Genomic DNA, 25,165 nt, shown 5'->3' with positions numbered 1-25,165 from the left:
ATTTGTGTGTGAAGCAGTGGGAGAAGTGTGGTATTTCTGGAGCACAGTGCGTGAATGTGTAAATTGGAAAAGGAGCAGGCAACCGCTGAATTATGAGAAGGTACATAAATCGTGTTATAGAGTTTGGATTTTATTTTAAGGGCACTGATCATTTTTTAGAGGGTTTTAAATAAGAGAGTGGCATGATAGATCTTATATTTTAAACCGTCACTTTGGTTAATATATGGAGCACAGACTGTAGGGGGACAAAAAGAAAAGTAGAGAGTCCAGGTAGAGTGGCTCTTGAAGTCATCCATGTGAGGGATAACGGTGGCTTGGTCAAAGATGGTAGCAGTGAAGCTGGAAATAAATGAAAACTTTTACAATGTGTTTTGGAGGTAGAGTCAAAGCATTTCTGATGGATCGGATGTAGCGTGGGGAGCAAAGAGGGAAGTTTTGCTTTCATTTTCTGACATTGCAAAGCTTGAGAAGACTCAAGTTTTGGGGACGGAAATTGAATTCTGTGAGGTTCTTACTGGACATCCAAATGGAATTCTTGAGCAGGTCGTTGTATTTATATGCATATAATTATAACTTAGACATTAATTATAACTTAGACATTAATTATAATTTAGACATTTAATTGATAAATAATAAAAATTTAGACACTGTGACAATGTATTTCATGGAGAAGGCAGTTAAATAAATTTTTATCATCATTGGACATTTTCCTTAGGTAGCAATATGCTGATTTTAATGAATAAGAATTTATTTGTTTTACTTGTTGTTTAATTATTGTGCACTTTAAACATTGTTCTGTTTTACATTGTGTGTTTGTGGTGGTGGTATTATTATCCTCCAAAATGATTCCTACTCTTGCAAAAAATCCTTCTGAAAACCAGAAAACTAAGGCAGAGGATATTATTTAATTCCTGCTGCCACCTAGTGGCATTTTTTAAAAAGAGAAGTTAAATTTAAGTAGAGCTAGAGAGCGCAGCTACTTACGGATCCTACCTCATTTTACAGGTGAGGAAGTAAGACTCAGAGAAAGGAAGTGACTTGTCTGAGGTCTCATAGCTACAAGCTTGTACTCTGTCAATGAAATCTCAGTTCAGGAGGTTTTGCATTACAGGGCTTCTCTCACCTGTGGTGCTCATCATGGGTCCTCTTTTTCCAGTTTTGTATTTTTTTTTTTTTGATTTTTTTTTCTCTTCTCTTGCTCTGAAAAGGGTCTTATTTCTAATCTCTGGCTTCATGTTGATAGTCTTAGCTGCTGGTGGGTAGAGAGTCCTAGAGCTTATCACCAAACAGATTTCAATCAATGAAATTTTATCACTTACAGAACTGGTTTCTTCAGAGCTAATGAATCAAATTGCCTTTTATTTTAATGATTTCTACACTGATCTCGAGCTTTATCCAAATGAATTTACATTCATTTCAAACTTCATTTCAAAATTTGCTCCGTTTCAGCACTCATTTATAAATATGCAAGCCATTTTGCAATGGGCCTTTTAAAAACTCTCATGTTTCCCCAACTCTGAACCCCCCCCAAAGAAGTAGATTTTGTTGATATTATGGTGGACCACATTAAGAAAATTCATATATGAAATTAAGACGTAGATACTTCGAATCAGTGTATTAGCACTCAGGCAACATACCTTACTGACCATTGTCCTAGTGAATCCTGTGAAGGGGGGAAGTTGTGATTGAGGAAGCCTTTGATGCTGTACAGAGTACAGAACTCAGGGTTTGGAGACAAAATAGACTTGGATTTGAACTATGGCCACTGCCTAACAGTCATATGACCTTGAACAAGGTATTTATCCTGCCTATGTGAAGTTTTCTCATCTCTTGAAAAAAACAAAAACACATATGGCTACAGTAAGACTTTAAGTAACTCTAAAAATCCATTAAAGGGTTTGTTTTAAAATATAGGTTTTATTATTATTCAGGTATAGAAAGTCCAACAGATCAGGAAACAACTACCATTGAAAAAATAGCTTGTTATATTCACAGATTCCATGAGGAAGGGGAATGCCATGCCATGGGTCCACATGAGGAAGCACCAGGGTCAGTCAGAGGCAGAAGGAGTGAGCAGAAAATGTAGGCAAGAGGCTTTATTGTGGTTTCCCTGGGAAGGAATCAACAAGGCAGGGTAAGCAGTTTTTGGATTGGCCAGTTTGAATAATTTCAGCAGACTCTGGGGCACAGAGGTTGTCTCTAGGTGTCTGGTACCTGGCCCTGGGGTGACTGGGACAGGGGGAAAGTGGCCTGGAGTATAATAAGAGCTTGATAAAGTTGGGGGTTTGAGCTCTAGATTGGTTGGTTTGCTTATGGAGGACATGATCTCTGGTGATTCAGTTACCATCTATAGGAACTGACTCGCCCTGGGAGGGGCAGTCTCTCCAGAGTCTGCAAAGCCCTAGATGTGAAAGCATCAGAAACACGTGGTTAATACAAGGTTTACCTCATAGAGACCCAGAATAAATGGAGGGAGCAGTCACAAAAAAAATGATAATGCAGTGATAAAATGGGCATGATGCCTGCTCTCAATGATGTCACAGTCTCTTCTGGGCACAGAAAAATGAACACAGATTTAATATGATAAGTACTAGAGTGGTCATGCACACAAGGTCTTGTGGGGGTACAGCTGTGAGAGAGGGAGACATGGCTTTACCTTTGGTGAGGGGGGATTGAGGGAAGGGTGCACAAAGATAGTATGTGAATTGGTCCCCAGAGGATGAGTAGAAGTTAAGCCAATGAACACAAATGGAGCTAAGAAGGACATTATGAAAAAAGGGAATAATGTGCAATGGTGAGTGTGTGTGACTGTATGTGACATGGGGAATGGCCTGGAATTTATAATACTGAAGAAGAATTTTGCAATTAAAATAATGATATCATTAATAATAATGAGGAAGGTATAAAGGAAAACAGATAACATTTACCAAATATTTACTCTGAGCCAGACACTGGGTTCAATATTTGACCTGAATCATCTCCTTTAAACCTTACAAAAACCTTAGTGAGGCAAGTTCTTTTGGTATCTAATTTCACAGAAAATGAAGTTGTGCTTTAGTGAGTTTAAGTTATTTTTTCAAAGTCAGATAACTAGTGAATATTGAAGTCCGGATTTGAACTTAGGTGAATTTGATTACATAGTGTAAAACCATGTTAAAATGTGATCCATGAACCACTAGCATGGATGCTTATAAAATATGTAAATTTCTAGTCTTACCCCAAATGTACTGAATAAGGGAACTCGGGTGTCTGAATTTTCAGCAGTTGTTAAGCACTAAAATTTGAGATCCACCAAGCTAGAGTCTGTGAAAGAGTGTCAGGCAAGGTGATCATGAGCAGTTGGAAAGAGAAGATTGAAGAAATTATGAAGGTCGTATACATTTTTCAAAGAATTAAGACGTTTTCTTATAAAAAAATAGTCGTTGGAAATTTTAAGGAAGTAGGTTTAAATACTTTTCAAATCTTTTTTTGTTGTTATTATGAGGTATGTTACCCATGCCATTATATATAATATTATTTCATGCTGTTATGCAAAATACAAAGATATAGAAATTTATGAGTACAATTCTGCATATAGAAATTTATGAGTACAATTTAATATGTAAGCATATTAAAAATATCGATGTATATTCTTCCAGTTTTTCATATGTATTTAAGCTATATGACTTTTTAAAACAATAATGGAATCATGCAACATGTTCTATGTTTTGGAAAAATTTTCATGGTAGATTCTAGAACAGGTGTCTGCAAACTTTTTCTGAGAGCCAGATAGTAAATATTTGAGGCTTTGTGGGCCATATTATCTTTGTCCCGAGGGCTCAATTCCACCATTAAAATTCAAAAGCAGCCTTAGAAAATACTCAAATGCATGAACATGGCTGTGCTCCACTAAAACTTATTTGTTTCTTTTTGTTTTTTACAAAAACAGATGGTTGGCCAAATTTGGCCTGTGTGGCATAATTTAACAGCCCCTTCCTGGAGCATTGCTTAGAAGAAATATGAAGTAGAGGAAGAAAGGAAATTTAGGGTAATATTATGCTAGCCTTGGTGACAAATGAAGAGGGTTTGAACTAGAGTTTTGGTGCTGGGATGTGGGTAAGGAGATGCATTCTTAAAGTATTTCTGAGAAGGAAACAATGAGATAAGAGGTTGGAGTTAGAAGGGCAAAGGTAGGAAAGGGTCAAGCATGATTCCAAATGTCTTAATTTGAGTTACTAGATTGACATATTGTGAAACAAGATGTGGAATGCATGAAGAAGGATAAACTTTATTCGAATTGATATGTGTCAGTCACTGGACAAGATGATGTATATATACAGTGGTATGATAATGAACAGTTTCAATAGCTTGATTTGGAATGCCTCTTTAGGGTGAAATTGCTTTTGCTTAGGAAAATATTTTGACAGGTTATTGGTAATAAAACTAAGATCTCAGATGATGGAACATAAGGAAACCAAAAAGTAAACCATACAGTATAAGAGAAGGGTGTCTAATACACAAATTTGGAAGGAGAGAGAACAGAAGAGGCAAGAGAGGGGAGAAGAGAGAAAGAGTGACAAAGCGAAAGAATTTTAAGAAAAATAATATCTAATATTTTACTGTTGTTTCTGTTGATATGAACTTACTGCCTTATTTCTCCAAACCTTCAGTAAAGACTGTAACATACATACATGCACCCAGTTTCAGTGTTAGTAGATCTATAAGGGGGTGTGCAATTCAAGGAAATAACCTGAGTTCATACATGGGTTAAAAAAATAGTAGAATAAGGATAACGAATTATTTATTAATGCTTAAAATAACTCTGATTTTAAAGTGTCTCAAAATTCTTGGGTTGACTGGTTTGGCCTGAAGTCACTCATTTGGTGGCATTCAACTAGTGGTCAGTTGGGTAATGGGCTTACCTGGGATACTGGGGAGGCCTGGGCCTTTCTTTCCATGTGATCTTCATTCAGGGATTTTTTTTTTTAACAGCTTTATTGAGAAATATTTAAAACATCATAAAGTTTGTGAGTAAAATTCAATGGTATCTAATGTCATTTTGTAGCGCAACCATCACCATAATTCGGATTTAGAACATTTTCACTGACTTCAGGGCTGCTTGACGGCATGTGGTCTCCGCTCAGCATTCTGAGGAGCAGTGGTGGGAGTTACAAGACCCCATGAGGTTTAGGCTCAGAAATCCCACGATGTCACTTTCATCACATTCTACTTGGTCAAAGGAGAGTCACAGCCCAGGTTCCAAAGATGTTAAAATCTATCTTTTAATGGGAGTTAATGCAAAGAACTTGTGGTCTTTCTTTTTTTAACTACAAATGTGAATATATCATCTTCATTTATTCCCCAAAAGCAAATCACAAAACCAAATATAACAGAAAAATCAGGCAGCCAACTTTTCTAGAATCCCTGATGACAGGAAGAAGTATCTGGAGCTACCACTGTACATGGGATTATGTATAATCCATTTGAATGGACTCCCAATGGATAGAATACCTCCTTTTTGGCACAAGTTTGTCGTGATATTTAATCCTCATAATGAAATTACGAAGTAGGTATTATTAGCTCCATTTTACATAAGAAGAAGTAAACTTGAATAGATTTGGTGTTTTCCTTAAAGTCACACAGCAATCAAGTGGCTGAGTCAAGACTGAAAGCTCAAATTATATGCATCTATGTCCTGACACTTAATTATTGTCCCTCACAGAACTGCATGACACAATCAGGAGTGAGGCTATCAGGGAGGTATTTGGGAAAGTGCACACCAGCCTGGAGCAGAGTGGAGCTGTTCTTTGGCAGTGGGAAATAGGAGTCTGGAGCCATGAGAGAGTTTTGTGATGTCCATTGTAACATTGTCAACATAACAGCAATATTTAAATTGCAGGAGTATGTAAGATTTCATGGGAGGAAGTGTGGAGGGGAGAGGTGGAGAAAAGAGAAGATAAGAAAGTTAAACGAGTAGAGGAGATTAAAGAAGAGAAAGGGAAAGAGAACAGAGGGAATGAGGGAATGGAAGAGAGGGAAGAGGGTGGACAAAAGCATTATCCTGGAAAATGGTGTAGGACATATTGGGAAATTAACATTTCAAAGGCAAATGGAGTTAGAGGGTCCTCAGTCTGGGAGCCGTCGGAGAGGAAAGTAAGAACTCCAAGAAAATATTGCAATGGAGGACAATGGCTAAGTGAGGGGGAAAATGCCTTCACCAATTACTGCAGAGAGGCAAAGCAGAAAGAGGAACGAGTTGAAGCTATTTTTTCTATTTTAGAAGTTTCTTAGAAGAGCATTAATAGGTCTCTTATTGCACTTAAATTCTTGAGTCTCTGGATTTTAGGAAATAACATGGAATTGATCACTATATTCTCACAAAACTTATAAATGAAGGCTCAGGGGTGTACATTAAACATTTCAGGACTTAAGTTGAGAGGAATCAGAGACGAAAGAAAAAAGTCTGCTATTAGGTGTATATAGGGAGTTTTAAAGGCTGTTTCTCCACCAGAGCCAAGAAGTCACCTTTTCTCTTGAAAGAACACTTTCCACGTTAGCCCTAAAATTTTGATTTGTTTGATAAAGAAGATAGTAGTAATTAGGTACTAACTATGATGGAGATGAGGGTTACTACTAGAAACTTATTACATGAGAAAAGAATAATTACATAGCTTTTTATAATTTATACTGTGCTTTCTAATATTAAACTTTTCCTCTATTTTTTTTTTTTTGGGTCCCATAGATCCTCACCTGTTTTCTTCTTGAGAGCAAGAATTGTGTCACTGTTGTAATGCTAGCATTTGTGCTGAATAAATTAATGAGAACAAATAAGATTCATATGAACAGTCCATGCTGATTAATCTATGGTATATTCAGGAAGATCTAGTTTCTAAACTAAGTCCTGGTGCCATGCAACATGCATATCTTGTGAATAAAAATGACATATATTTATGTGAGTTATAACCGTATTAATCCAGGAGCCACTCATGCCCCAGTCTTGTTACTGTCAAATTCAAAGAAGTAGTTCAGAGAAACAGGTAGCTAAGGTTATTCTGTTTTTACTGTCATCACTGATAATCTGTTAAAGGGCTTAATTCTTAGTCCACTGTCACATGTCCCAAAATTCTTCAGTCCCTTATTATTCATCACTGTATCCCTTAATGCACAGCTGCTTGAAAATCTCTTTTTCTCTCTATCTTCACTCCATATACCTCCCCATCTGAAAGTCTCTCTGACACCTGAACACGTATTTTCCTTTCTGTCTTTCTCCAATCCACAAAATACCACTTCTATATATCTTCACAAGTGGTCTGTGGAGGGCAGCTGTGTCATGCTTCCATCTTCTGCATTCCACCTACTTGGAACTTTAGTTTTTTTTTTAACTCTGATAACCTATTCTACAATAAATCCTTATGGGTGATTTCTAGTGAATAATTTTTTTTACTTTGGGTAGATAAGTTTAACTCATAAAAATGATTAACCAGTTTTATGGTGATGCCAACTAGAAAGCACAACATGAGAATTGTGAGTTGTTTTATTTGGGGCAAAGTGAAGACTGTAACCCGGGGGACATCATTTCAGAGAGCTCTGAGAAACTGCTCCAAAGAGGTAGGAGGCAAGGTCAGTATATATGTGATTTTGGTGAAGAGAGAGTACATGCCATCAAGCACAATTTTTTTTGCAGAAGCTTTCGCTAGTCTCGTGAAGGTTACCGCTAGTCATGGGCAGCAGATGAAGGAGTTCGTCTGCTTGAAGCATGAAGGATTTTAGTGCCTTTCTAGATACGAGGAGATGCAAGAATTGGGCTCATAAAGTTGTCTTCTGAAAATATCTAACTATCTGAAGACCTGTTCCACCAGTTTTTTCCAGAGCACAGAGTGCCTCATTTCTGATCTCTACCCTGAACTCCTTTCAGGGGGTGTTGATGGTCAGCAGCTGCAGTGCCTCATGATTTAATCCTTGTAGAGGTAGACGGCAAGTGCCCATTTGTAGTTGACAGTGAGATTGAGAAGCAAATACATTTCTCCACCCTCATATTCTGCCTTAGTCACTAATTCAGCAAACATGTTTAGCATCTACTATGTGGCAGGCACATTTCTAAGTGCTAGGGATATCCTAGTGAGTAAAATGGAAAGAAATCCTTGCCCCTGTGGACCTTTGATCTTGTGGGGGTAGAGAGATTGTAAACCAATTGCATTATCTGGAACACTTAGAAGACAGTAGGTGCAAGTCACCTGCATACTTACTCTCTGCTCATATCAGTTTTGCTATGAATTGCAGGGAACAACATTTCTCAAGCCTCCTGGCCTTCTGGGTTTTGTGTGGATGTGCCCATCGTGAAACAATGGAATTTTGGAGGCAGAAAGAATTTCAATGTTTCTCCTTCTACATCTCTCTGCTTTCTGGTGCACCTAGCCTAATAGTCCCTTCTCCTACCGTCCCAGCTATAGCTGGGCAGCCTCTGTCATGGTTTTAACTCACACCAGACTGCTTCAGATCCTGAGCTCTGGTAACCCTTTGCTTTTCTTCCTAGTCTTATGGAATGACTAATGCCTGGGCTGCATTTCCATCCTCTTTTTGGCTTTTCAGCTCTTCCATCAACTTTGTCACCAATTCCCTGTATTAAATGTCCTCTATTTTAAAGATCTAGAGTGACTCTTTTTTTTTTAATAGTTGATTTATACAAAGGCTTTGGGTTTAAGAGTGCTGGTTGTTGGGTGTGCAGTTTTAAATAGGAATGGTCAGGGTGGGATCATTGGAAAATTAACATTATGACAGTCTTGAAGAGGTGAAGTAGTGAGACGTGTAGCTCTCTGGGGAGAATTACAGGCAGAAAAAAATGACTGTACAAAATTCTGAAGCAGTAACATGTTTGGCATATACTTAAACAATGAGGAGGTCAGGGTGTCTGTATGGAGTGAGGAGAGAAGAGTAGAAGTTGAGGTCAGAGAGAGAATAGAGAGTTAGGTTTTATAGGGTCTCACAAGCTATTATAAGGGCTTTGGCTTTTATTTTTGAGTGTGTGGAGAAGATCACAATGTTCTGAGCAGAGGAGTGGCAGGACATAGGTACCTTTTAATATGATAATCCTGGCCATTGTTCTGAGAATAGACTGTAGAGGGCAAAGGTAAAAGTAGGTAAGTCAGTTGGAAATCAATTGCAATAATCCATGAAAGCCATGATAGTAGCTTGGATTGGAGAAAGTGTAAAATGAAGTGATTATGGATATAAAGTTTAAGTGGAGGTCTTTCTATTGGACGAATGCAGGATGTGAGAGAAATTAAGAAGGCAATGATTTCTGGTCTAATGAAAGAATAGAGTTGTGTGTCATTCAGTGACATGAAAAAAGTGTTAGTGCAGTATGTTTGGGGGTGGGCTGGAAAGTTAATAGTTCTGCTTTGGACAGAATAATTGTGGGATGTTCATTAGATATCCAAGTGGAGATGTCAAGTAGGAAATGGACATAAAATTTCAAGAACAACATACTGATTGGATATCTGAAGACTTCCAAGGAGACAACCCACCTAGGAGTCATTAGCATATAAATAGTACTTAAAGCCATGATGCTAGACATGGTTTCATCCTTTTAGTGAATGTAGATGGAGAGGAGAAAAGGTCTAAGAATTGAGTCCTGAGTCACATAAAAGGTAAAGTGTCTGAAAAAGTAGAAGAGGAACCTGCAAGACAGATTGAGAAGAAACGGATAAGTAGGAAGGAAGAAAACCATGAGCACATGGTATCCCAGAAACTAAATAGACAGTTTACAGGAGGAGGGAGTGATAACCTGGGTAAATGCTGAAGATGGGTCAAGTAAAATGAGGACTCAGGATACATTGTTGGATTTAGCGCATGGAGATTATTGGAGACCTGAGTAAGAGCAGTTTGAGGAAGGTGGTGCGAAGAGTTTGAATGGAGTGTGTTTGAAATAATGAAAGGGAAGAGCCTTATGGGCAGAGATAATATTTTTAGACGTTTTGCTATAAAGGGGAATAGAGAAATGGCATGGTAGTTGAAGGAGAAGTGAGATCAGGAGACTTTATTTCTAAGATAGAAGAGATACCAGTATGTTTGAATGCTGGTGTAATAAATCAGGAGAGCTGGAAATAATGATGACATAGAAGACGGGGTTTTTTGAGTGAAGTTCTTGAATTGATGAAAGGGTAATACATAGTTCAGATATGGAGGTGTTGGCATTAAAATAGGAGCATGAATAATCCCTCTGTCATAATAGATGGCCAAGTGCATGGACACAAATGTTAGCATGTGAGTAGTTGTGGAAGAGGAAATTTGGGGAAGTTCTCCTCTGATGGCTTCCTAGGGAAGTAGAAAGCAGAGTGGGAATGGAGTTTGAAGAGAGAAAGGAATGTGTGAAATAACCCTCTGGGCAAGTAATAAAATGAATGAATACATTCTGATATCACTTATATGTAGAATCTAAAAGATACAACAAATTAGTGAATAAAACAAAAAAGAAGCAGACTCACAGATATAGAGAACAAACAAGTGGTTACCAGTGGTGAAAGGGAAGAGGGAGGAGCAATACAGGAGTAGGGAATTAAGAGGTACAAACTATTAGGTATAAATTAAGATACAAGGATGTATTGTACAACACGTGGAATATAGCCAATATTTTTAAGTAACTATAAATGGAGTATAACCACTAAAAATTGTGAATCAGTATGTACACCTGTAACTTACATAATATAGTACAGCAACTATACTTCAATAAAAAAATAAGTTAAAAAAAGTGAATGGACTAGGGAAATGTAGTTTGACTGCTGAGCAATAAAGGGGTGTGCTTGACATTTATGGTTATATTTTAACCTGAGTGGTTAAACATATTAAAATATTTTTTTCTCCAGCCACACTTAGCTACTGCCCCTGAGTAGGGGAGGAGTTATATTTCAGCAGGACAGTGATTTTAATACAAGAACAGAATAACTCTAGAGAGAGGGACGAGGAAGTTGAAATATATGCAAAGCAGTGATCATATTATTGACTATGGAATGGAATCTGATGTAAAACAAAGAATCTAGGTACTAGGAGAGTCAGAAAGGGGGGCAGTTTAAGTGATCTTACCAATGAGATTTTGTGAGTATTATGCCTCATTTGAGATCACCAAAATCTTTAAAATATTTTTCCTGTAGTATTTTAAAAAATATCATTTTCTTTCTGAATTCCTGGAGACTATAAGCGGAATCTGTCACTTTCAAGAAACCAGACTGTGATGAAATAAGAGTATCCCTTCTGGTTTCCAGAAGCCATGCCGTGACAGGTCAAGCCTTCCTAGAACGCTCAATCATGAGTGTTTTGAAACCAGACAGAGTCTGAGAGAGCACTTTATGAAGGATTTTCAAATATTAGGGACAGAGTCTTTTCCCAATCAAATTCCTACCATGAAATAGATAAAAATCCCCTTATCTTCTGAGGTGACCTGTGAGGTACTTCCACAGAATTCATTTTGAAAACTGAGGATAAACACTTCATTCTACTAACAGAAGGGTTAGAGGATATAATTGCATATATTGAATTTGCCAAGTAATTACTAGAATCTAGACCTCTGGTTTCCTACTTCCGTGCTCTTACCTTTTCAGACTGTACACACTCCAGTGCCTTTCTTCCTGAAGTTCACCTTTTCCTTCCTTCCTTCTCCCCTTCTTATGCTTTTTTTTTCTCTCTGTATAACGCAGACTGCCAAATAGGAAAGGAGCAGTTCATTAACGTCATATCCTACAGTATTCAGTGGTGAGAAAAAAGAATAGAGAATGGGAGTTTATGGGCTGTCCACTAGCTCAAAATGAAAGTCAACCAACTAACAAACAACGTTCTTGACATATAATAGCCCACAAAATGGGATTTAGAAAAAAGGAATTATAATTCCTCTCTGCAAGAACACTAGTCTTCACCCTTTCATTTTTGAGTGTTCTTTAAAAGACTGCCTTTATTTGTTTACTCAAGAGGGCAGACTATATTTAGCAATTTGATTCCTGCTATTTCTCTGAAGTCAAGGTTTCCATATTTAGCACCTCTTCCTTCTCAGCACAGTAAAATCAATGAATGTTGTTGACTGACTAACAGGTTGATCAGTAACAATTAAAAAACAGGAAATAAGTAGCGGTAGGCAGACATTTCAAACACAAGTGATTTAGTCACCATTTCATAAGCCTCTCACAGGCAGACAGCCAAAGAAAAAGGACTGGCAATATATAGACCAGAACAATCTTAGTTTATTGTATTATGAATACATTTTTAAATATCTATATATCTATAGCTAGATATCACATATATTCACAACTCTTACACTGAATCAAATGCAAAAATTACCAAAAATATAAAAATACTCAGACTCAACATACTTATGTCCACAAAACCTCACACACTTATGCTCAATAAAACAGACCCTCTCCCCTTATACAATCACATAATATATATGGCCTTTAGCTTGGGGAGCAAGTTTGAGCAACAAACACAATAATTTTTCTTATACCTCCTCCTCCCCCATTCCCTTTCCTCATTCCCAGTGTGTAGCATGAGATAAAATCAGGACAGAGAAGATTTCCAAAGTAGAGAAAATACAAATGCTGGGTGATGGATGGAGCAGATATACAAGGCTTGTTTAAATCAGGTGAACGAAATTCTATGTTTGTTTATTTGTTTGACCTCAGGAAGAGAGGATTCCTCAGTCACTAATCTGGAGTCCAAACTGATTCTCCTCTAGGAGATCCTGCATATGCACTTAGAGCCTTCCAGATGAGACAAATGATGTTAGTAAAACCTCTTTAACTCCTTCCCGTATTTGAAATTTAACAGAAATGTGGTTTTCTTTATGAAAAATAATGATATATTGAAAAGTATAAACACAACTTTGAAGTTTTCTAAATAGAATTGGTTTATAAGGCATCCAAGGACTAATTATATGCAAACGTTGCTACTAATTACTGATGACCTCATCCACCCCATTAAACATCTCTCTAGGACTTGCAAGAAGCACTATGTGAACATTTCCAATTTCTGTCTATGCTTAAAAATAATAAAACCACATTCCTTTGGAACCTTCTGAATTAAGATATTGCACTTCAATGGATCCTGTCCATGTAGGTCAATGAGCAGGTTAATCATTCATGATGAAGGAGTTAGAGTCATTGAATGTCAGCTATAGAAAGGAATATAGAGAAAAACATTGCTTAATATGTATTACAAAGTCTAACACCTCTGGTCCCTGTCTATACCACAAATGCTACCTCAGTTATTTTAAACTTTACTCATTGCTTTTCAATCAACAAAGCTTTCTGTTTCTGCTTTTCCATTGCATCATTCTCATTCCTACCTCAGGGTATTTGTGCCAATAATCCTCTTGAAATATATTTTTCCATTCTTCACTCAGCTAATGTTAGTCATCCTTCAGATGTTGGTTCAAACATCTCTTCCAGGGCTTCCCTGGTGGCACAGTGGTTGGGAGTCCGCCTGCCGATGCAGGGGACACGGGTTCATGCCCCGGTCCGGGAAGATCCCACATGCCGCGGAGCGGCTGGGCCCGTGAGCCATGGCCGCTGAGCCTGTGCGTCCGGAGCCTGTGCTCCGCAGCGGGAGAGGCCACAACAGTGAGAGGCCCATGTACCGCAAAAAAAAAAAAAAAAAAAACATCTCTTCCAAAGTGAAGACCCACATAACCCCTGACTTAGTCAGGCCCCACAGATTAACCTGTACTTCTCTTCAGTGGTCCTTGTACTCCCACAGTCCAACCCATCTTAGCAAAAATAATTTAATATTTACCTGCTTAGTTCAATGTTATCCTATATCCTAAAGAGAGTTCTCATTTTTTTTGTCAGTTGAGTTTTGGAATAGGTACAGATACACAACATTAAAGAGGTGAAAATCGGGGCTTCCCTGGTGGCGCAGTGGTTGAGAGTCCGTCTGCCAATGCAGGGGACACGGGTTCGTGCCCCGGTCCGGGAAGATCCCACATGCCGTGGAGCAGCAGGGCCCGTGAGCCACGGCCGCTGAGCCTGCGCGTCCGGAGCCTGTGCTCTGCAATGGGAGAGGCCATGACAGTGAGAGGCCCGCGTCCCCCAAAAAAAAAAAAAAAAAAAAAAAAAAACAGATGAAAATCAAAAGGGGGAAGGAACAAAAGACAAGAGGCATGTAGACCGGGCTTTCATAGAAAGATTTTGGTAAAGTGGAACATATGGATGGAGAGTAGGAAGTTCTAGAGGAGCTACGAAGTGTGAAAATACAGTCAAGAAAATTTTAAATGTAAACTTCATTTTCTTGTAATGTTCTGAAAGAAGTGTAAGTAAGTAAAGATTGGTGCCAATTTTCAACTACTTTTGAACACCATTGTTTCTTCTGAGACGTCAACTGTTAATTTTACTGGGACTTGCTTGTAAGTGACATATTCTTTTTCTCTTGCTGCTTTCAAGTTTTTCCCTTGTCTTTGACTTTCAGCATGTTTACTTGATGTGTCATTTTATGAGTCTCTTTTCTTTATACTACTTGGAGTCTATTGAGTTTCCAGGATGTATTGGTTATTTATTTTAAATAATTTAAGAACTTGTCTGTCATATTTCTTGAATATTTTTATCTTTTCCTTTCTCTCTCTCCTCTCCTGTTACTTTCGTTAAATGTATACTGGTATAACTAATGGTGCCCTACAATTCTCTGAGGGTCCATTCATTTGTTTTCACTCTTTTTTCCCTCTGTTCTATGGGCTGGATAATCTCTAAAGTTTATTAATTCTTTTATCAGTTCAATTCTAATGCTGAGTCCCTCTAGTCAAGTTTTGTTTGAGTTATTGTACTTTCCAAGTCCAAAATTTACATTCAGTTCTTTTTTAGAATTTCCATCTCTTTATTGATATTCTCCAGTTGTTATGACACTGTCATCATACCTTCATTTACTCTTTAATAATGCTTTCCTTTAGTTCTGTGAACATATTTAGAATGGCTACTTTGAAATCTCCTTTCTGTTAAATTCAACATCTGATAGGTATCTGGTAGTTCTGTTCCCTGTAGGAGGAAGAAGATAAAGACAAGAGAGGAAGTAAATTAAATAAAGAATAGAAAAACAATAGAATTAATGAAACCAAGAGCTGTTTCTTTGAAAAAATCAACAAAATTGACAAAACTTTAGCTAGATCGACTAAGAAAAAGAGAAAAGACACAAATAACTAAATTCAGAAATGAATGAAAGTAAGGATATTACATTACAGCTGATTGGATAAAAATTAAAAGATTTATAAGAGACTACTAAAAACAATTGTCAACAAAGTAGATAATATGGATAAAATGAACAAATTCCTAGAAACACAAAAATTATAAAAACTTACTCAAGAATATACAGAACATATGAACAGACTTATAACAAATAAAGAGATTGAATTCATAAGCAAAATCTCCCAACATAGAAAAGTTCAGGACCAGATGGCTTCTCTGGTGAATTCTACCAAATATTTTAAAAAGAAGTAACACTAAGTCCTACTCAAATACTTGCAAAAAATATGAAAGGAGAGACCAATTCTTAACACATTCTATGAGGCTAATATTTGCCTGAAACCAAAGACAAATTACTACACATAAAAGCTATAGACCAGTATCCCTTATCAATATGGACACAAAAATCCTCAATAAATATTAACAAAACAAATCAACAGCACATTAAAAAGATTATATGTTATGGGCAAGTAAGATTTATCCCAGCAATATAGGGCGATTCAACACAAGAAATTTAATCAATGTAATGCACCATATTAATAGAATGAAGGAATATAAAAACATATGATTATCTCAATAATGTAGAAAAAGCATTTAAATTCAACACCATTTCATGATTAAAAACACTCAGAAAACTAGGACTAGAAAGGAAATTCCTTAACATGATATGATATTGTAGTATATTCTAAGAAATATATACATCTGGTCTTAGTCTCTGTTTCTGGCACAGAGTTCCTAAAACCCTTGGAATTTACTCAGTGGTGAGAGTCACAAAGGTATCTTTTCTTATGCTAATGAGGTGACTTTTAGAAAGCACCTAAGGATGAGGGTGCTTGGCAGTGGAGCCTACCAGACCAAATGACTGGAGGGTTAGAACTTGCTGTGCCACCCCCTAACCTCTGGGGAGGGAAGAGGGGCTGGAGGTTGACTCAGTCACCAAGGACCAGTGAGGTACTCTGTGAAGCCTCCATAAAAACCCAAAAGGACAGGGTACAGAGAGCTTCCAGGTTGGTGAATCTATAGAGATCTGGGGAGAATGGCATGTTCCAAGATGGTATAGGATCTCTGTGCCCCATTCCACATGCCTTGCCCTGTGCAGCTCTTCCATCTGGCTGTTCCTGTATTATATCCTTTTATAATAAACTGGTGATCTAGCTTCTTTTTTCTTTCTTTCTTCTTTTTCCAAAATCCAGATTGGGACTTGAAACCACGTTCTTTTTTTTTTTTTAATAAATAAATTTATTTATTTATTTATTTATTTATTTATTTATTATTTATTTTTGGCTGCATTGGGTCTTCATTGCTGCACGCAGGCTTTCTCTAGTTGTGGCAAGTGAGGGCTACTCTTCATTGTGGTGCGTGGGCTTCTCATTGCAGTGGCTTGTCTTGTTGTGGAGCACAGGCTCTAGGCACGTGGGCTTCAGTAGTTGTAGCTCGTGGGCTCAGAAGTTGTGGCTCATGGGTTCTAGAGTGCAGGCTCAGTAGTTGTGGTGCACGGGCTTAGTTGCTCCACGGCATGTGGGATCTTCCCAGACGAGGGATCGAACCCGTGTTCCCTGCATTGGCAGGTGGATTCTTAACCACTGCACCACCAGGGAAGTCCTGATATAGTTTCTAAACATTCTAAAATGTTTCTCTGAGTTCTGTGATCCACTGTAACAAATTAATTGAACCCCGAAAAGGGGTCATGGGAATCTCTGATTGATAGTTGATCAGAAGAACAAGTAACAACCTGGACTTGCCACTGGCATCTGAAATCCAAGGAGAGGGTCTTTGGAACTTCCAGTCTGTAGCCAGTCCATCAGAAGCACCTGGGCTTGTGACATGTCTGGAGTGTGTGGGTGGAGGCAGTCTTATAAGACTGAGTCCTTAACCTGTGGAATCTGATGCTGTCTCGAGATAGATAGTGTCAGAATTGAGTTGAATTCTCAGCACCTTGCTAGTTTCTGAGATGGGGGAAGCCACTGCCTACTCCCCACCCAACACACACATTGGAATTGAGTACAGGAACCCAAAAGACATGATAAAGGGCATTGACCAAAAACCCACAGCTCAACTCATACTCAGTGTTGAAAGACTGAAAGTGTTTCCCCTAAAATCAAATACAAGACAAGGATGCATTTACCACTGCTATTCAATATTGTACAATAAGTCCTAGCCAAAGTAATCAGGCAAGGACAAAAATAAAGTGTGTCTAAATTAGAAAGGAAGAAGTAAAACTATCTCTATTTAGATAAAATGATCCTACATACTAAAGAATCCTAAAATACTAAAGAATCCACCCCAAAACTACTAGAGCTAATTATTTATCCATCAAATATTTATTCATCAAATTCATATCAACATGCAAAAATCAGTTGTGTTTCTTTTACACCAGCAATAAAAAACATGTAAAGGAAGTTAAGAAAACAATTCTATTTACAATCCAAATGAATAAACAACCTATGAATATATGTAACCAAAAAGGTGAAAGACATGTACACTATCACTCTGGAAAATCAGTAAAGCTGAATAAACACCTACCCAACACTAACCTCAATATTTATTGAAGATAAGTAAAAATATATTAAAAAAAGACATACAAAGGAATTTCACAGGAGCTATGTTCATAATAACAAAAAAGAAAAGATGTCAGTAGGAATGGAAGAGATTACTCTGAAAATTGAAAGATCCATGATAATTTTCACTGTAAAAGCAATGAGAGCACTTAAAAAATAATTGTCAATATCAAAATTTTTCAGAACTCTGGAAATTAAACAAAAACATGCAACAGGTAGTATTTTTTCAAGAAAAATGGATAAATATTAATAAGAAAAGCAAGCTTTCTTATGTTTTAGCTTGTACTATTTCCATCCCCCTCCTGCCAGACTTAAGATAGCCTTGACAACCAATAGGTCCACAAACATTGTGAAAACCATTAGCCAAGCAGCCTCTAGAGGCAGTAAAATGGAACTCCTCCAAAGACCAATTTCCAAAGCCTCACCAGCAACTGGGAATTGAGGTATGCCACGTTTAGTACTTCTTGACTCTAGTATGGTTCTTCTGGTGTTTATCCCATGCCCAGATGTCCGATTCTGCAGCCACATCTCCATGGTGCCATGTTGGTGCTGCCTCTCTGGAATCATAGACCTTCCTTTGTGTGTCTGTTGACTCTAGGAGATTTCCAAATGAAAAAGAAATAATAAAAGAAAAGGATAAATACACTAATTTCATCTTTCTTCTCTTGAAAATGAAACAAATAGATGTCTGTAATGAGAACAAACATTCAAAAATAAAAGATTTGTCAGGAAGATGGGGGCTTCCTTCAGGGCAATTTGTAGATATGGAGCTATGTTTACTCTGACTTAGAAGCTTTTTTATTTTTTTGAAAAAAAACAAACAAACTGGAAATTGAGTTCATCTCTCCAGATAGTCTCACTAACTCTGATCCAGCCTAGAAGAATGAGTGAAATTTCAGTGTTCTCTGTCACTTGAGGTTTTTGTGACAATTAAATTAGCTAATGCAGGTCACGTATTAGAACTTTGCATATATTTAATAAATCCTCAATAAGGATTAGTAAAAATGGTGATAATAAATGAGGATGATGATGATGGTGGAGGTGGTCTTCTTAAAAAAGTTAGAGAAGAGTCATGAAGAATTAATATAAAGATTAGAAAGGGAAATCAAGGAGATGAAGCTTTTAAATATGAAAATATGTTAGTCATTTTAGAGTTATTTTCTTTGTGGGGAATTTTAAATGAATTGTCTTTCTCTAAATTTCATATAAGGAATAGTGAGTTAGGGAGAATAAGGGTTGTAGGAGAGAATAGAAGAATCAGTTATGGAAAGAGTTACCAATTGGCCATTGAATTTACTACATAAACAAAGAACAATTTCAGATGATGTTTTGAGCCATGTGAAATTATCCTTTGGTTTAAAAGCAGATTAAGATAATCCAATGGAAAGATGACACATAGGGAATCTGAACAATTGTTTCTCTCTAGTCCCAGCTATATTCCTAATTGGCACATGTCCTTAGATTTCAGTTTCCTAACTGATAAGATTCTATTATATTTATGAAAAGAAACTTTGTACTCTAAGAATAAAATAATCATATTGAAATATCTGCCTATGGTACAAAGTTCAAAGTATTTAGGAAAGCCTAGTACATAACAGATTCCAAAATAAATAAAGGTTGCCCCAGCCTTGTTTTGAAAGGTAGAATGCACACCTGGTTAACCCAATTTAGGTATCAAAATTTTGATAACAAAAACAAGGGAAGCCAGTCTAGTTCTGATATCAATGTAAAGCAATATTTGGAGAATGTGAATCAGGACTTCAATTAGAGAGAACATAAAATACAAAAGTAGCTCTTGCTATCCCCTAATATGTTGCATTTTCATTTTAACTAAAAATATTTCCTAGTTTCCCTTGGAACTTCCCCTTTGATCTATAGATTATTTGGAAGACTATTGTTTAATTTCAAATTATTTGGAGTTATTTTAGATATCTTTCTATTATTAATTTCTAATAAGTTTATTGTGGTTAGAGAACATACCATGTATGATTTCTATTCTTTTAAATGTGTTTTATGGGCAAGAATATGGAATATCTTGTGAATGTTCTATGCACACTTGAAAAAATGTATATTGTGCTCTTGGTGGCGAAATGTTCTCTAAATGTCAGTTATATCCATTTGGTTCATGGTGTTCAGTTCTTTTATGTCTTGATTTTCTGTTTACTTGTTCTATTGATTACTGTGTGAGGAGTGGTGAAGTCTCCAAAGAAAACTGGATTTCTCTATTTTTCTTTATAGTTCTATCAATTTTCGCTTCTTAGGTGCACATGTGTTTATTTTGTTTTTGTTCTTCGATGCACACAAATGTAGGATTACCATGTACTCTTGCTGAATTAATCCTTTATCAATATTCCTGTTTATTCCAAGTAATTTTCTTCAGAAATCTACTTTGAGATAACCATGCTCATTTCATCTGTGGTAAAAAGAATTTGAAGATGACCCCTAATGACTCACACCCTTGAGTAATGTCCTCCCCCAGAGTTGACCAGCAAATATGATGGGATTAGGTTTTATGTTGTATGGCAAAGGTGAAGGAATTTTGTAGATGTAACTAAAGTTCTCCGTTAGTTGATTTTTGAGTTAATCAAGAGGATAATTATCCTGGGTAGGTCTGAGCTAATCAGGTAAACCCTGTACTGTGATACAATAAATTTGTTCTGCTTTAAGCCACTAAGTTTGTGATAATTTGTTATGCTCTGGTAGAAACGAATGCACCAGTTTTCCTTTGTACAGGCACAGCTCATTGTATGGTGCTTTATTTTTATTGTGATTTGCAATATTGTGTCTTTTACAAATCGAAGGTTTGTGGCAACCCTGTATTTTCAGATGATCACATACTTACCAACGTATTTACCTTTGCAGTGATTTTTATTTCTTCCAATAAGTAAGTCCATGTCTGCCAGCCCCCTTCCTTGTCTGGAGAGGGAAAAGAACCCCCTCTCCCCTCAGCAAGCTACAGCTTCTCCACCAACATAAACAAAGCAAGAAATCCCTGCTTTTGGAGAGGGTCAGCCTTGGGAGGCCTCCATCTAGAATAATAAAGTCATTCCTAATGGTGCCACGGTTGGGCCTCCTTAGCTTCTGTATCCCCAGCCCCCATGGTGTTCTGAGCCCATGACCTGCACCAAGAATCCAATACATCCTCAGCGCAGCCCCACCAGGCCCGGAGGCCATGCCCTGCAGAGTAACTGTGAGGTGCCACAGCCCAGCACACCCTCCAGCATGTCCCCATGACCTCCCTGCTGCTCACATCAGCAGCAGTGGTGGTGCCCTAGACTTAGCCAAATCCTTTGGGTGTGTCCAAAGGAAACTTTCCATGTTGGGTGGCTCTGACAGTTGTGACCAGCAGAATTTGTCCTGTGGTGGGACCCAAGCCTCTCCCTCTGACAACAACCAGGGCTGGCAGGGGGCCATTGCCAAGTGCTACAAATTCTCCTTCAGGTTTATACACAGACGTCCCTGTTTCGGGCTTGTCTGAAGCAACCTGAATGAACCTGAAGGCAAAGCTGAGTAGAGATGCTCAAACCTGTGGTGGGCAGCGGAGGCTGTGATAAAGAAAAAGAATTCTGAGAGGCCAAGCCTCGCTTGCCACACTTACATGGGCTGTGAAGACCACCAGCTCCATCGAGACTAAGAAGCAAGAGAAGGAAAGGGATGCGAAGAGCAGTGCGCAAGCTGCACTAGAAGTTCACGTCACTGCGCATGCGGGGCTCGCTGGGGCAACGGGACTTTGTGCAGTAGAAGATGGAACGTGCAAACTGCCCCAGGGGTCTCTCAATAGGTTCAGTTAACGCAGCTCACAAATATTGACGGCCCTTTCAAATATTGACTACAAATAAACCAAGGAGAGGAAGCTTTAAAAGGCTACCAAGAGCCTCGTGGGAGACAAGAGGAGAGGTCAGCCGACCCCAGCTGCCAGATCTGCCACTTTATCCACAACTGAGAGAAGCTACAGAGGCAGAACTGGTGTGTTTTCTCCTGGGATGCTTCTCTTCTCTCTGCCCTTCTCCAGCTTTACCTCCATGTTTGTGGGGGAAGGGAGATGGTTCTGTGTAAACAAACAGAGCGCAAATGAAAATGGGCTATCTATTCAGAGCTACCATCAGCAAGAGAGACAGCCACCATGGCTTGCCCCTGGCAGACTCCAATGCAGGCAGGGAAGTGTGAAAGCTTTATAAAGAGAGAGAGAGAGAGAGAGAGAGAGAGAGAGAAGGCTTCAGGTGTGCCTGATTGGAAGTTGTTGGCATGGGGAAGGCGGAACCAGACTACCCAGACAAGGGGACTTCTCATATGATTGTGCCAAAGCAAATTTGGCTTTCTCTGGTTGGTCTTGAGTTTGAAGGGGATGGGGAGATGAGGGTCAAAAGAATAGACTTATAGCCTTGACAGTGGAAATGGGGTAGGAGTTGCCCACATGAGGGCAGGGACTGGGGTTCCTGTGGCACCTTTCTCAGCATCAGAGAAGCTATCTCTGAGGTTACTTTCTTAACTCAACACCTGGGAAGACAAACTAAATCTCTGTGTGGCCGTGGGGAAAATATGGTGGACCTGACACGGCACCCCTTTCATGATAAATGTTCTAGTGCTTTTCCAAAAAAAGAATTCTGTTGGTTAAAATAAATACACCCTACCCACCCCCTCTTGTTTAAGAGCTAGGTAGTTGAAATGGATATTTTTTTTTCTATTACCGTACACAGAAAAGAAAATATGAACCCATATAATCTGAAGAGAATTTTAATCCTTTAACACTCAGGTCAAATTGAAATGGAAGTCAATTTATTGCATTCCTTTGCACTCCTGAAACAAATCCCAATTTCCTGCAGGGTAAAAAGCAAGAATTTGATGATGACCAACAAGGCTGTCTGTGTCTCCCTGGGTCCCCTCTCTGACTGCAGGGCTTACAGCTCTCCCACCCTCCCGGCCAGTTTCAGCCATGCTCATCTCCTGCTTTTCCTTAACAGACCCAACATTCTCCTGCCTCACAGCTTTCGCACTGACTGTTCCCTCTCTCCTTCCCGCAGACACCCACATGGCCAACCCCTTCAGTCTTGCCCCCATGGCATGCTCTCCACCAGCATTGCTTTGACTATTCTATTGATAAATCCATTTACCCAAGACAATCTCCTCTCTTATCATGTCCATTATCGCTGTCTCATATAGTATATAATTTACTTATTCATTTTGCTTATTATTTATTTTCCATCTCCCCAACTCCTTCCAGAATGAAAACTCCACAAGGGCAGAAATCTAAGTCTATTTTATTCACTAATGTACCCCAAGAGGTCCGAAGTGTGCCCAGCCAGAGGAGGCATTCAATTAATATGTGTGGAAATGAACTGAGATTCCAAGTCCAGGGTCTTTTCTATGACACCACAACTGCCTGTAACCCTAATGAGGATGACAGTAATACAAAGCATTATAACACACACATAATAACCTTAGTTTACATCGAATTTTCACATAAATAGTCTAAGTAGGTCAGCAATTGGGCTGCTTTGCTCTGCTAGGTATATTTTTATTTTTTTTAAATTTTTTAAATTTTATTTATTTATTTTTTTGTGGTACGCGGGCCTCTCACTGTTGTGGCCTCTGCCGTTGCGGAGCACAGGCTCCGGACACGCAGGCTCAGCGGCCATGGCTCACGGGCCCAGCTGCTCCGAAGCATGTGGGATCTTCCCGGACCGGGACACGAACCCGTGTCCCCCACATCGGCAGGCAGACTCTCAACCACTGCACCACCAGGGAAGCCCTAGGTATATTTTTAAAATGCAAGCTATCTAACTGGAACAGCAAGTGTTAATGGAGTAGAGCCTGTTATAAACAGCAACAAGCTATAAACTGTGAAGCTACAAAATTAGTAGCAACACTCTCATTCTCTGGGAATTTTAGATACGTTAGGAACCTGTAATTACTGACTCCATCTGCCTACTCTGTCTTGAGCTTAATTATGTATTTCAGAAGGAACGTTTTTCATATTTTCATTTTTTGTATATATAAATATTTAGCTATATTTCTTATCATTTTCTGCCTCCTTTTCCCTCTGCTTTTGCCGTTTACAATCTCCCAAGCTATTTTTACTTCCAAATTGCAATGTCTTTCCCCAGAATCAACATGAGATTGGAGCCAAGAAATTTAGTTCTGCCAATGTCTCCAGAGCATCTTTGAAGAGGGGTTATCAAGCCCCAAACATGCATGTATGCATTTACAAATTGGGGTGGGGGAGGCAAAGGCAGGTCTAGTATCTTTTCAAAATCAAAATATTCAAAATATTAACACGACCTCTAAGATCAATAATGTATAGATTCTTCCTGAAGCGGGTGGGGACATAAATGAAATTGGCAAACAATGAGTTAGCAATGTTGAATAGGATTATTTATATCAAGATTTAAAATAGTCTTTAAAATATGAATGTGGCTCTCTACAAGGGGAGTACAGCAGACACTGTTTCCTAGAATTATTTTTAATTGAGTTATAATTAACATACAATATTATATTAGTTTCAGATGTACAACCTAGAGCTTCCATATTTTCATACATTATGAAATGATCCCTGCAGTAGGACCAGTACCATCTGCCACCATACAAACTTGTTACAATATTATTGACTCTATTCTCTATGTGTACATTATATCCCTGTGACTTATTTATTTTATAGCTGGAAGCTTGTACCTCTTAATCTCCTTCATATATTCCATCTGCCTTCCCACCCCCTCCCCTCTGAATACTAAACACACACTCTGGGGAGATGAGACACCTCTTAGCATTTTCCCCAACAATATTTTGAAAACTGATCATCTAGTGAAAATATTTCTCCTTAATGACATATGTATCCTAGAGTATTGGTTGGCGTTAGCTGGATCTTTAGTCATTTCAGTATTCCTTCCCTCTTGATGAAACACCAGAGAGAACCACAAATAAAGATTAAGTGTGGAAAGAAAATACACAGTGCAATTAACGTCTATCTCGTTCTCCTTTCTAGAAGAGAGTGGAAAAAAGAAAAAAGAAAAAGTGATTTTGTTTTTCATTCCCTCCCACTTTTGCCCTCCAGGTCAGGTACGCCTTTGTGCCCTATCACTTTCAATTCTTTTTTACACACCCCACGCCAGCCTCCTTGAATGTCCTGAAGAAAACTCCACCCATGTCGGTGTTTAGCGATTTAGCACCAAAAGACAGAGTTATCCCTGAACGCAGAGGACCGTGTCAGTGATTGGACCTGAAAAGGGATAGTTTTACCAAGGAGAAGAGAGTAGCTGCCAGAGACTGGAGAAGACTGAGAAAACTGGACTGTTGTTTGCTTAGTTTTGTGTGGGGAGGGAAGTGTGCTCAGTAGGTGATAGAGGCGGGTACTTGCTCACAATCCCTGCCCCCAGGGGAAGGCACAGCTTGTCACGTCCAGGTAAGGAGGGGGGATGGGGAGGC

The sequence above is a fragment of the Tursiops truncatus genome, chromosome 8 (assembly GCF_011762595.2).
Source record: "Tursiops truncatus isolate mTurTru1 chromosome 8, mTurTru1.mat.Y, whole genome shotgun sequence".
Classification (NCBI taxonomy): Eukaryota; Metazoa; Chordata; class Mammalia; order Artiodactyla; family Delphinidae; genus Tursiops; species Tursiops truncatus.
The sequence above is the reverse complement of the archived record's forward strand: the minus strand, read 5'-3'. Positions refer to the sequence as shown.